Below are 14,358 nucleotides of genomic sequence, written 5' to 3' on the forward strand. Positions count from 1 at the left end.
CCCTCTACTAAGGGAAAAAGTTCCTTTCTATCCATCCTATCTATGCCCCTCATAATTTTGTACACCTCAATCAGGTCCCCCCTCAGCCTTCTCTGCTCTAAAGAAAACAACCCCAGCCTGTCCAGTCTCTCTTCATAGCTGAAGCGCTCCAGCCCAGGTAACATCCTGATGAATCTCCTCTGCACCCTCTCCAATGCAATCACATCCTTCCTATAGTGTGGCGACCAGAACTGCACACAGTATTCCAGCTGTGGCCTAACTAGTCTTTTGTACAGCTCCATCATAACCTCCCTGCTCTTATATTCTATGCCTCGGCTAATGAAGGCAAGTATCCCATATGCCTTTTTAACCACCTTATCTACCTGTCCTGCTGCCTTCAGGGATCTATGTACATGCACACCAAGGTCCCTTTGATCCTCTGTCCTTCCTAGGGTCCGACCATTCATTGTGTATTCCCTTGCCTTGTTAGTCCTCCCAAATGCATCACCTCCCACTTTTCAGGGTTAAATTCCATTTGCCACTGATCTGCCCATCTGACCAACCTGTCTATATCGTCCTGTAGCCTAAGGCTTCCCTCTTCACTATTTACCACTCCACCAATTTTCGTGTCATCTGCGAACTTACTGATCATATCTCCTACATTCATATCTAAATCATTAATGTACACTACAAACAGCAAAGGACCCAGCACTGATCCCTGCGGCACACCACTGGACACAGGCTTCCAGTCACAAAAACAACCTTCGACCATCACCCTCTGCCTCCTGCCACTAAGCCAATTTTGAATCCAATGTGCCAAATTGCCCTGGATCCCATGGGCTCTTACCTTCTTGACCAGTCGCCCATGCGGGACTTTGTCAAAAGCCTTACTGAAGTCCATGTAGACTACATCAACTGAACTACCCTCATCCACACACCTAGTCACCCCCTCAAAAAATTCAATCAAATTGGTTAGACATGATCTCCCCCTGACAAAGCCATGCTGACTATCCTTGATTAATCCTTGCCTCTCCAAGTGGAGACTAATTCTGTCCCTTAGAATTTTTTCCAATAATTTCCCTGGCCACTGATGTTAAGCTCACTGGCCTGTAATTCCCTGGTTTATCCCTACTCCCTTCTTGAATAATGGTACTATGTTAGCTGTCCTCCAGTCCTCTGGCACCTCCCCTGTGGCCAGAGCAGTTCTGAAAATTTGTGTCAGAGCCCCTGCAGTCTCCTCCCTTGCCTCACACAGCAGCCTGGGATACATCTCATCTGGGCCTGGGGATTTATCCACTTTTAAGCCCGCTAAAACCGCTAGTACCTCCTCCCTCTCAATGCTAATTTGTTCAAGTATATCACAATTTCCCTGCCAGATTTCTATGCCTACATCGTCCTTCTCCATATTTCTCATCTACATGCTGCCCCTCGGCCACATCATCTGAAAACACAGCATCAGTTTCCACGTGTACACTGATGACTCCCAGCTCTACCTCACCACCACTTCTCTCGACACTCCACTAGCTTTAAATTGTCAGACTGCTTGTCTGACATCAGTACTGGATCAGCAGAAATTACCTCCAACTAAATATTGGGAAGACCGAAGCCATTGGGCTGGATTTAGTGGGGTGTCAGTGGGCACGATCGGCGGTGGGTCAGGTGGGAAAGTGTTTTTTCCCCAGTGGGTCAGGACCTCGCTGTGAACCCGCCTCCACTCGCCTTTCCCCGATGTCGAGTCTGTCAGCGCTGAACAGACCCAACCCAAGTCAGGTCATTAGTGGCTTGTTTAGAGCCACATAAGAATGAATTTCAGCTCAGCTTCTGCATTGAACAGCTGGCCCACGGGCTCCACGCTGGTCATGCCACCACATCTGTCAAGCTGAGGCAGGAGTTCAGTGGCCTTTGAATCAGCTGTTGAGTTGACAGCTTCAAATGTACAGTAAAAGTTTCCAACTTACAGAGATATCTTCCCTTAGCCCCAAACCCTTCCTCACTGCATTTTCACAACAGATTCAACATGCTGCAAGTCTTTCCCATATTACAACAGTGACTCCACTTCAAAAAGTACTTCATTGGCTGTAAAGCACCTTGAGACGTCCGGTGGTCATGAAAGGCGCTATATAAATCTAAGCCTTTCTTTCCAAAAATACAATCCTGTCCTGTTAAGTGCTGATGATTCAAGCCTCGGGATTTCTAATGAGCGATTTTTGATTGGAGTGGGGAGGGAGGAGAAGCTGCATGGAGCGATCCCAAAGACTGGGGATGTTAAACTGTGCTTTAGGGGGTCAGGGGAGTTCCCTGACAGGGGAAGGAAGTATTAGAAAGGTGGAGGGTGTTGTTCTCAATAAGAATTTGGGATATGTGACCTTCAGACTGTTTGCCACAAGACTCTGCTGGAAATTACATCCCAAAATGAGCACAGGAACTCAAATTCAAGTAACAAACCCAGCACAAGATGTCAGAAAGACCCACATCCAGAATGAAGAGCGTCACTTGATTATCTACCCGAGGGAGGGAGAGGGAGAGAGGGAGAGGGGGAGAGAGAGAGGGAGAGAGAGAGACAGAGAGAGAGAGGTAGAGAGGGAGCGAGAGGGAGAGAGGGAGAGGGAGTGAGCGAGAGAGAGAGAAAGGGAGAGAGGGAGAGGGAAGAGGGAGGGGGAGTGAGAGAGAGAGAGGGAGAGGGAGAGAGAGAGGGAGAGGGAGAGGGGGAGAGAGAGAAGGAGAGAGAGGGAGAAGGAGAGAGAGAGAGTGTGAGGTAGAGAGGTAGAGAGGGGGAGAAGGAGAGAGAGGGGGAGAGGGAGAGGGAGTGAGCGAGAGAGAGAAAAGGAGAGAGGGAGGGGGGAGTGAGAGAGAGAGAGAGAAAGAGAGAGAGAGGGAGAGGGAGAGGGAGAGAGAGAGGGGGAGAGAGAGAGGGGGAGAGAGAGGAGAGAGAGGGAGAAGGAGAGAGAGAGTGTGAGGTAGAGAGGTGGAGGGAGCGGGAGCGAGAGAGAGAGAAAAGGAGAGAGAGAGGGAGAGGGAAGAGAGGGAGGGGGAGTGAGAGGGGGAGAGAGGGAGAGGGAGAGAGAGAGGGAGAGGGAGAGGGAGTGAGCAAGAGAGGGAAAGGGAGCGGGAGCGAGAGAGAGAGAAAAGGAGAGAGAGAGGGAGAGGGAAGAGAGGGAGGGTGAGTGAGAGGGGGAGAGAGAGAGAGGGAGAGGGAGAGAGAGAGGGAGAGAGAGAGAGTGTGAGGTAGAGAGGTAGAGAGGGGGAGAAGGAGAGAGAGGGGGAGAGGGAGAGGGAGTGAGCGAGAGAGAGAAAAGGAGAGAGGGAGGGGGAGTGAGAGAGAGAGAGAGAAAGAGAGAGAGAGGGAGAGGGAGAGGGAGAGAGAGAGGGGGAGAGAGAGAGGGGGAGAGAGAGAAGGAGAGAGGGAGAAGGAGAGAGAGAGGGAGAGAGAGAGGGAGAGAGAAAGAGAGAGTGAGAGAGAGGGGGAAAGTGAGAGAGCAAGAGAGAGAGAATGAGAGACAGAGAGAGAGGGAAGAGATGGAGGGGGAGTGAGAGAGAGGGAGAGGGAGAGAGAGAGAGAGAAGGAGAGAGGGAGAGAGAGAGAGAGGGGGGAGGGAGAGAAGGAGAGAGAGGGAGAAGAGAGAGAGAGGGAGCGGGAGAGAGAGGGGGAGAGAGAGGGACCCGGCTACCAAGAGAGGACAGGATATGCTCTCACTGCAGTCAGGGAGTGGTGGAGACAGAGATGCACTTCCTCACAGCTTGTAGAAAATATCAGGGCATAAGGAAGAATTTCTACCCAAAATTCGCAAAAATATGCCCGGATTTCAGAAATTTGAATGACGACCAAAAACTCCCATACCTACTAGGGGAAGAGAGAAATTGTATAACACTAGCGGCACACTATGTTACAGCTTGCCATAAACAGAGGGACAACCACTAAATATAAGAAAAGAGTATATATAAATTATATGAAAGTATATTTATACACTCAGGGATATATCTGTTTATACACTGTATGGATAGATCTGTATTTTTGTGAACAAACATGAATGTTTTTCGATGCTTTGGCAACATAAGATGTAACTTGTCATGCCAATAAAGCAATTTGAATTGAATTGAGAGGGAGAGAGAGAAGGGGAGAAGAGAATGAGAGAGAGGGAGATAGGGAGATGGAGAGGGATGGAAGAGAGAGAGAGATTGGGAGAGAGAGGGGGAAGAGAGAGATAGGTGAGCGAGAGAAGGGGAGAGAGAGAGAGGCGGAGAGAGAGAGGGCGGAGAGAGAGAAGGGGAGAGAGAGAGAGAGAGGGAGAGAGAAGGGGAGAGAGAGAGATTGGGAGAGAGAGGGGGAAGAGAGAGATAGGTGAGCGAGAGAAGGGGAGAGAGAGAGAGGCGGAGAGAGAGAGGGCAGAGAGAGAGAAGGGGAGAGAGAGAGAGAGAGGGAGAGAGAAGGGGAGAGAGAGGGAGAGGGAGCGAGAGAGAGAGGGGGAGAGAGAGAAGGGGAGAGAGAGAGAGAGGGAGAGGGAGCGAGAGAGAGAGGGGAGAGAGAGAGAAGGGGAGAGAGAGAGAGGGACAGAGGGAGAGGGAGAGAGAGGGGGAGAGAAAGAAGGGGAGAGAGAGGGGGTAGAGAAAGAATGGGAGCGGGGGAGAGAGAGAAGGGGAGAGAGAGAGTAGGGGAGAGCGAGAGTGGGAGAGAGAGAGAGGGAGAGGAAGAGAGCAGGAGAGAGAGAAAGGGAAAAGAGAGTGAGAGAGAGGGAGAGAGAGAGACAGAGAGAGGAGAGAGAGATGGAAGAGAGAGACAGATTGGGAGAGAGGGAGAGCGAAGAGAGAGGGGTGAGAGAGTGAGAGAGAGGGACAGAGAAGGGGAGAGAGAGGGAGAGGGAGCGAGAGAGAGGGGGAGAGAGAGAGAAAGGGAGAGAGAGAGGGAGGGAGAGAGGGAGAGAGAATGAGGAGGGAGAGACGGAAGGGGAGAGAGAGAGGGGAGAGAGAGAAGGGTAGAGAGAGAGAGAAGGGGAGAGAGAGAGAGAGAGAGAGGGGGAGAGAGAGGGATTCAGTGATGGTAATGCCGTTAAATGTCATGGGGCGGTGGTTAGATTTTCGCTTTTTGGAGCTAGTCATTGTCTGGCATTTGTGTGGCATGAATGTTACCTGCCAATTATCAGCCCAAGCCTGAATGTCGTCCAGGTCTTGCTGCATGTGGGCATGGACTGCTTCATTATCTGAGGAGTTGTGAATGGCGCTGAACACTGTGCAGTCATCAGCGAACATCCCCACTTCTATCCTTATGCTGGAGGGAAGATCATTGATGAAGCAGCTGAAGATGGTTGGGCCTAGGACACTGCCCTGAGGAACTCCTGCAGTGATGTCCTGGGGCTGTGATGATTGAACTTCAATCACCACACATCTTCCTTTGTGCTCGGTATGACTCCAGCCAGTGGAGAGTTCCCCCCCCCCCCCCGTCCCCCCCGCCCTCACCTGATTCCCATTGACTTCAGTTTTACTCGAGCTCCTTGATGCCAGACTCGGTCAAATGCTGCCTTGATGTCAAGGGCAGTCACTCTCACCTCACCTCTGGAATTCAGCTCTTTTGTCCATGTTTGGACCAAGGTTGTAATGAGGTCTGGAGCCAAGTGGTCCTGGTGGAACCCAAACTGGACATCAGTGAGCAGGTTATTGGTGAGTAAGTGCCGCTTGATAGCACTGTCGATGACACCTTCCATCACTTTGCTGATGATTGAGAGTAGACTGATGGGGTGGTAATTGGCCGGATTGGATTTGTCCTGCTTTTTGTGGACAGGACATACCTGGGCAGTTTTCCACATTGTCGGATAGATGCCAGTGTTGTAGCTGTACTGGAACAGCTTGGCTAGAGGCACAGCTAGTTCTGGAGCACAAGTCTTCAACACGACAGCCGGGTGTTGTCGGGGCCCACAGCTTTTGCTGTATCCAGTGCACTCAGCCATTTCTTGATATCATGTGGAGTGAATCAAATTGGCTGAAGACTGACTTCTGTGACAGTGGGGACCTCAGAAGGAGGCCAATATGAATCATCCACTCGGCACTTCTGGCTGAAGATGGTTGCAAACGCTTCAGCCTTGTCTTTTGCACTCACGTGCTGGGCTCCACCATCATTGAGGATGGGGATATTCATGGAGCCTCTTCCTCCCGTTAGTTGATTAATGATCCACCACCATTCACGACTGGATGTGGCAGGACTGCAGAGCTTTGATCTGATCCGTTGATTGTGGGATGGCTTAGCTCTGTCTAGAGCATGCTGCTTCTGGTTTTTAGCATGCATGTAGTCCTGTGTTGCAGCTTCCCCAGGTTGGCACCGCATTTTTAGGTACGCCTGGTGCTGCTCCTGGCATGCTCTTCCACACTCCTTATTGAACCAGGGTTGGCCCCCTGGCTTGATGGTAATGGTAGAGTGAGGGATATGCTGGGTCATGAGGTTATAGATTGCGGTGGAATACAATTCTGCTACTGCTGATGGCCCACAGCGCCTCATGGATGCCCAGTTTTGAGCTTCTAGATCTGTTCTAAATCTATCCCATTTAGCACGGTGGAGGGTGTCCTCAGTGTGAAGATGGGACTTCGTCTCCACAGTGGTCACTGCTACCAATGCCTTCATTGACAAAGCATCTGCGACAGGTAGATTGGTGAGGACGAAGTCAAGTAGGTGGTTCCCTCATGTTGGTTCTCTCACCCCCTGTCGCCGGCCCAGACTGGCAGCTATGTCCTTCAGGACTCGGCCAGCTCGGTCAGTAGTGGTGCTACCGAGCCACTCTTGGTGATGGACATTGAAGTCCCCCACCCAGAGTGCATTCTGTGCCCTTGCTATTCTCAGTGCTTCTTCCAAGTGGTGTTCAACATGGAGCAGTACTGATTCATCAGCTGAGGGAGGGCGGTAGGTGGTAAGCAGCAGGAGGTTTAATTGCCCATGCTCAACCTGAAACCAAGAGACTTCATGGGGTCCGGAGTCAATGTTGAGGACTCCCAGAGTCACTCCTTCCCGACTGTATACCACTGTGCTGCCACCCCAGTGGGTCTGTCCTGCCGGTGAGACAGGACATACCCAGGGATGGTGATGGAGCAATTTGGGACATTGGTTGAAAGGTGTGATTCTGTGAGTATGACTATGTCAGGCTGTTGCTTGACTAGTCTGTGGGACAGCTCTCCCAATTTGGCACAAGTCCCCAGATATTGGTGAGGAGGACGTTGCAGGGTCGGCTGGGCTGGGTGTGCCGATTTTGTGTCCGTAGCCACATGACAATGGAATGTAAATTCGTTGAGAATTTTGGAATATTTCTTTAAATGTCAGCCACTGCTTATCTACCTTTTAATCTAATCTCCCAATCTACCTTAGTCAGCTCATCACTCATACCTATGAAATTGGCTTTATTTAATTTTAAGATTCTTCGGGGGAGAAATTGGGTGGAGCCGCAAACGGGGCGCCAAGCTCGCCTGGGTGCCAGATTTTGCGCTGCGATCGGAGCAGCAGCAATCGCCGGAAATTCAGCTTGAGCACCCCAAGAGGGACACGGGGCGAGGCTCGAGGCGCTCCGCGTCCCTCTTAGGGCGCTGAAACTGAATATCGCAGCGCAACGTGCCGCACACCACACGCTGCAGCACGGCACGCTGCGGTACTGCAGGTCTTCCTCCCATTCTTAAGGGGGAGGGGCCTGAACCAGCGCGATGAGCGATCGCGAGTGCCAGCAAAAGAGCCCGGCACCGAGGAGAAGTGCCGGGCTCTTGGAAAACAGCCGGCAATGCCGCGGGGGGAGAACAGGAGGCCGGGGACAGAGGTGCTGGCAGGCGGCCGCTGAAAAAAATGGCCGCCCCGCACCTCCACCTTAATTTGCGCCACTGCCGCCACAGGTAGGCCCCGTGAACCGGGCATGATTAGCGAGCGGCGCTACAGAGGCGGTCGCTGCCAAATATCACGATTGGGGTGGTAGCGGGGCGCTGCGCACACCGATGATGCCATTAGCGCCCCAGCTAAATATCGCGAGAGGCGTGGCCAGTGGCGCTAAAGCCACTGGGTGCCCTCTTTAGGCGCTAACCGATGGCGCAGCCCACCGAATTTCTCCCCCTTCGTATTTTAGTATTTTACTCTCAAACTTAACCTGAAATTCTTTCATATTATGATTACTCTTCCCCAGACCATTCTTTAGTATGAGATTACTAATTAACCCTATCTCATTACACAATAAAAGATCTAAAACAGCCTGTTCCCTGGTTGGTTCCATGATGTATTGTTTGAGGAAACTGCCTTGAATACATTCCATGAACTCGTCCTCCAGGTTAGCTTTGCCAATTAGATTTGTCCAGTCTATATGAAGATTAAAGTCCCCCACGATTATTGCATTACCTTTGTTACAAATTCTCTGTTCTTCTTCAAATGGTGTCATGGGGTCTTGTACATCTACCTGAGAAGGCAGACAGAGCTTCGGTTTAAAATCTACCTAATACATCAGGCAGGGCATCGGTTTAACATTTACCTGAGCAGACCGGGACTCAGTTTAACATTTTTGTCATAAAAACCAACGTGAATCACTAATTGTCTGACAGGGAAGGGAATCGATCATCACCACCCGGCCGAGTCCACAGGAAACTCCAGGTAACTACGTAGCAGACTCCCAATTCCCTCCTGAGAATGAATTTTTAACAACGTTGACTGGGGTACAAAACTGTTGGACTTATAACCTGGTGCTGTGTAACTTCTTACATTTGTCCACCCCAGTCCAACACCGGCATCTCCACACCATGGCTACTATCGACACCACAAACTGTCGGCTCAAAGTGGAGAGGATCTCCAAGAAGATCACGCATATCGACACAGACATCAAATTTCTACAGAGATGCAAGAAAGCAGACAAGATCCCAAAAGGACTACAGATCACGAACCCACTCAAGTCAACCTACAACACAGACTACGCTGAGAGACTCTGCTGTCGTACCTCTCGCACACTCCTCAACCATCTCGTACACCAGCTCTACAGCAGACGCCGCAACCTCAAAACCGAGATAGAGTCCATGTTCTCAGCCTGTGCTCAGGACACAGCAGACCAGCTACAAGACACCGCCAAACAGACGAGGCAACGGAACTACACTGCCTACATGCACACCAAGAACAGAAAGCTTGAGAAACTCAGCATCACCACCAGCGGCAACCAAGCCTCCCCCGGTACCATGGTTGAAACCACAGGGAAGTCCATCGTCAACTTGTCCGACCACACCCTTCAACCAGACAAAATTGAAGTTCTCAGCCGAGGGCTCAATTTCTGCCCCACCACCAAAATGGACCCGATCGGTCTCGCGGCAGACACAGAGGAACTCATCAGGAGAATGAGGCTTCGGGAATTCTTCCACAAATCCCAAATGTCAGCAGCGAACCCAATGAGACAACCAATGATTGGAACAGCAGACAGAGGGATCCGCACTGCAGCAACCGAAGAAGAAAGAGTCAAATTGGACCCCTCCGGAGGGTCGCTGCCCTAAGCTTGACATGTATGCTCAAGCTGTCAGGAGATGCATCAACGCCAGATTCATCAGCCGCACTCACAAGACAGTCCAGAATGTCACCTGAGCACAACGCAACGCCATCCACACTCTCAAGACTAACTGCAACATTTGTCATCAAACCAGCAGACAAAGGAGGAGCCATCGTCATCACAGAATCACAGAAACCCCACAGTGCAGATAGAGGCCATTTCGGCCCATCGAGCCTGCACCGACACATATCCCACCCGATCCCCGTAACCCCTACACCAACACATATCCCACCCTATCCCCACGTATTTAATCCCCCCAACACTAAGGGTCAATTTATCATAGCCAATCAACCTAACCCGCACATCTTTGGACTGTGGGAGGAAACCGGAGCACCCGGAGGAAACCCACGCAAACACGGGGAGAATGTGCAAACTCCACACAGACAGTCGCCCGAGGCCATATAGAACAGAACGGACTATTGCAGAGAAGCATACCGACAACTGGACAACCAGGAACACTACAGACAGTTACCCGCAGATCCGACCAAAGAACACACCCGCCAACTCAACAGACTGATCAAGACCTTCGATCCAGACCTTCAAAGCATCCTACGCACTCTCATCCCACGTACTCCCCACGTGGGAGACTTCTACTGCCTCCCAAGGATACACAAAGCCAACACACCCGGACGTCCTATCGTATCAGGCAATGGAACCCTGTGTGAGAACCTCGCTGGATATGTCGAGGGCATCCTGAAACCCATCGTACAGGGAACCCCAGCTTCTGTCGTGACACTACAGACTTCTTACAGAACTCAGCACCCACGGACCAGTTGAGCCAGGAACACTCCTCGCCACGATGGACGTCTCGGCACTCTACACCAGTATCCCCCACGATGACGGCATCGCTGCGACAGCCTCAGTACTCAGCACCAACAACAGCCAATCTCCAGACGCCATCCTACAAATCATCCGCTTCATCCTTGACCACAATGTCTTCACCTTCGACAACCAGTTCTTTACCCAAACAGACGGAACAGCCATGGGGACCAAATTCGCACCCCAATACACCAACATCTTCATGCACAAGTTCGAGCAAGACTTCTTCGCTGCACAGGACCTCCAACCAACACTATACACCAGATACATCGACGACATTTTCTTCCTATGGACCCACGGCGAAGAATCACTGAAAAGACTACACGATAACATCAACAAGTTCCATCCCTCCATCAAACTCACCATGGACTACTCCTCAGAATCGGTTTCATTCTTGGACATACGAATCTCCATCAAAGACGGACACCTCAGCACTTCACTCTATTGCAAGCCCACGGACAACCTCAGGATGCTCCACTTCTCCAGCTTCCACGCTAACCACGTTAAAGAAGCCATCCCCTATGGACAAGCCCTGCAAATACACAGGATCTGCTCAGACGAGGAGGAAGGCGATGGGCACCTACAGACACTGAAAGACGCCCTCGTAAGAACGGGATATGACGCTCGACTCGTCGATCGACAGTTCCGATGGGCCACAGCAAAAAATCGCATAGACATCCTCAGAAGACAAACACGGGACACAACCAACAGAGTACCCTTTGTTGTCCAGCACTTCCCCGGAGCGGAGAAACTACGCCATGTTCTTCGCAGCCTTCAACATGTCATTGATGATGACGAACACCTCGCTAAGGCCATCCCCACGCCTCCACTACTCACCTTCAAACAGCCGCCTAACCTCAAACAGACCATCGTTCACAGCAAATGACCCAGCTTTCAGGAGAACAGCGACCACGACACCACACAACCCTGCCACGGCAACTTCTGCAAGACATGCCAGATCATCAACACAGATACCATCATCACACATGAGGACACCACCCACCGGGTACATGGTACATACTCATGTGACTTGGCCAACGTTGTCTACCTCATACATTGCAGGAAAGGATGCCCCGGAGCATGGTACATCGGCGAGACCATGCAGACACTGCGACAACGGATGAATGGACAACAATCGCCAGGCAGGAGTGTTCCCTCCCAGTCGGGGAACACTTCAGCAGTCAAGGACATTCAGCCTCTGATCTTCGGGTAAGCATTCTCCAAGGCGGCCTTTGAGACACACGACAACGCAAAATCGTAGAGCAGAAACTGATAACCAAGTTCCGCACTCATGAGGACGGCCTCAACCGGGATCTTGGGTTCATGTCACACTACATGTAACCCCACCTGACGTAGGGTCATCCAGACTCGAGTTGTTGTTGGCTTGTTCTCTCTACACAGATGCGGCCGGACCTGCTGTGATTTCCAGCAAAAAAAAAAGTTTTTTTGTCTGTTTTTTGTTTTTCATACAGACCCCAGCATCTGCAACATTTGACCACTTGTGACCCCACCTCATTGTTCTTTGATGTAATGTTTTCCTGACTGACCTGTTTGGTCACCATTCACACCTTTGATTGCTGTGATTATCTCTCTGCCGAGGTGTGACAAATGGCAGTTAGAAAGATTACCTGTAATCATCTGGCATTATTCTCTGACTATATAAGCTGTGTCTTTATGCATCTCTCCACTTCACCTGATGAAGGAGCAGCGCTCCGAAAGCTTGTGATTTCAAATAAAACTGTTGGACTATAACCTGGTGTTGTGTGACTTCTTACAGGGGTACAAAAAGAAATATCACACTGGTACAGCATGGGTTAATCTTCTGTATCTGAATTAAGGCAAGTTATTGCAATTGTGTATAGATAGCTTTACTCTGTATCTAGCCCGTGCTGTAGCTGCCCTGGGAGTGTTTGATGGGACAGTGTAGAGGGAGCTTTACTCTGTATCTAACCCGTGCTGTACCTGCCCTGGAGTGTTTGCTGGGACAGTGTAGAGGGAGCTTTACTCTGTATCTAACCCGTGCTGTACCTGCCCTGGGAGAGTTTGATGGGGCAGTGTAGGGGGAGCTTTACTCTGAATCTAACCTGTGCTGTACCTGCCCTGGGAGTGTTTGCTGGGACAGTGTAAAGGGAGCTTTACTCTGTATCTAACCCGTGCTGTACCTGCCCTGGGAGAGTTTGATGGGACAGTGTAGGGGGAGCTTTACTCTGAATCTAACCTGTGCTGTACCTGCCCTGGGAGTGTTTGCTGGGACAGTGTAGAGGGAGCTTTACTCTGTATCTAACCCGTGCTGTACCGGCCCTGGGAGTGTTTGATGGGACAGTGCAGAGGGAGCTTTACTCTGTATCTAACCCGTGCTGTACCTGCCCTGGGAGTGTTTGATGGGACAGTGTAGGGGGAGCTTTACTCTGTAGCTAACCCGTGCTGTACCGGCCCTGGGTGTGTTTGATGGGATTGTGTAGAGGGAGCTTTACTCTGTATCTAACCCATGCTATACCTGACCAGGTGTGTTCGATGTGGGCACTGACATGCCTCACCTGAATATGTGTGTGATTCACCCTTTTGTGCTGATGTTTGTATGTTGTCGTCTCCTGATAGACACTTGTACACTCGTCAGCTGCAATCTCTGGATATTGATCAAGAATGTGACCCTGACTGACATTTCTCTCCTTCCTATCCTGGGGCCAACTGTAGCTCTCCAACTGCAACCCAGGCTGACGAGAAACAAGAGATTGAGATTCTTAATACTTGCCACTTTACGTCAGACAGAGGTCAAGATACTGGAAAAAGTGACAGAGTGAGATGATAAACCCTTCCACTCCCCCTGCCCCTCCCTCAGGCTGGTCAAACATATTTTCTTGTTCAATTCAAAGACGGTTGATTATAGAAATGTACAAGTATTTAGTGTCATCTAATGCTCTGTGGGTAGCACTCTTGCCTCTGTATCAGAAGGTTGAGGGTTCAAGTCACACTCTGGAGGCTTGAGCACAAAAATCTAGGCTGACACTTCAGTGCAGTACTGAGGGAGTGCTGCACTGTCAGAGGTGCCCTCTTTTGGATGAGGTGTTAAACTGAGGCCCTGCTCTCTCAGGTGGATGTAAAAGATCCCATGGCACTACTTTGAAGAAAAGCAGGGGAGTTATCCCCGGTGCCCTGGCCAATATTTATCCCTCAATCAACATCACTAAAACAGATGATCACATTGCTCTTTGTGGGAGCTTGCTGTGCACAAACTGGCTGCTGCGTTTCCTATATTACAACAGTGACTACACTTCAAAGGTACTTTATTGGCTGTAAAGTGCTTTGGGATGACCAGTGGTTGTGAAAGGCGCTATGTAAAGGCGCTCTTTAAGTAGGAAACTGAGAACACACAGGTGCACATAAAGGCCAGTCACTGCTCTGTCAGGTCTCTCACACTCGAACACTGGGCTAGCAGCTTTCCTTCGACATGTCACTGACAGGCCATTCTGCTCTAGTTAATATTTGTTAGAGCAAAATTAAATAAGAAATAAAAGGTAAAGGAATAGATTGATGTGCTGGTTTATTAAATGCCTCTCACCAGCGCCTGAAGAGGGCACTCAGTGGCTTTAGCGCCACTGGCCACACCTCCTGCAATATTTAGCGGGGTGCTAATGGCGGCGTTAGCCTGTAGTGCTGCGCCGCCACCGATGACGTCATCGGTGTGCGCAGCGCCCGCTACCGCCCCGATCGCAATATTTGGTCGCACCCGCCTCTGTAATGCCGGTCGCAAATCGCGCCCGGTTCACAGGGCCTACCTGTGGCGGTAGTGGCGCAAATTAAGGTGGAGGTGCGGGGCGGCCATTTTTTCGGTGGCCGCCTGCCAGCACCTCCATCCCCGGCCTCCTGATCCCTCCCCACCGGGCAGTGCCGGCTGTGTCCCGAGAGCCCGGCACTTCTCCTCGGTGCCGGGCTCTTTTGCCGGCACTCGCGATCGGTCATCGTGCTGGTGCAGGCCCGTCCCCCTTAAGAAGGGGAGGAAGGCCTGCAGTGCCACAGCGCGCCATGCCGC

The sequence above is a fragment of the Somniosus microcephalus genome, chromosome 21 (assembly GCF_052327205.1).
Source record: "Somniosus microcephalus isolate GS21.2 chromosome 21, FLI_Smic_1.0, whole genome shotgun sequence".
Classification (NCBI taxonomy): Eukaryota; Metazoa; Chordata; class Chondrichthyes; order Squaliformes; family Somniosidae; genus Somniosus; species Somniosus microcephalus.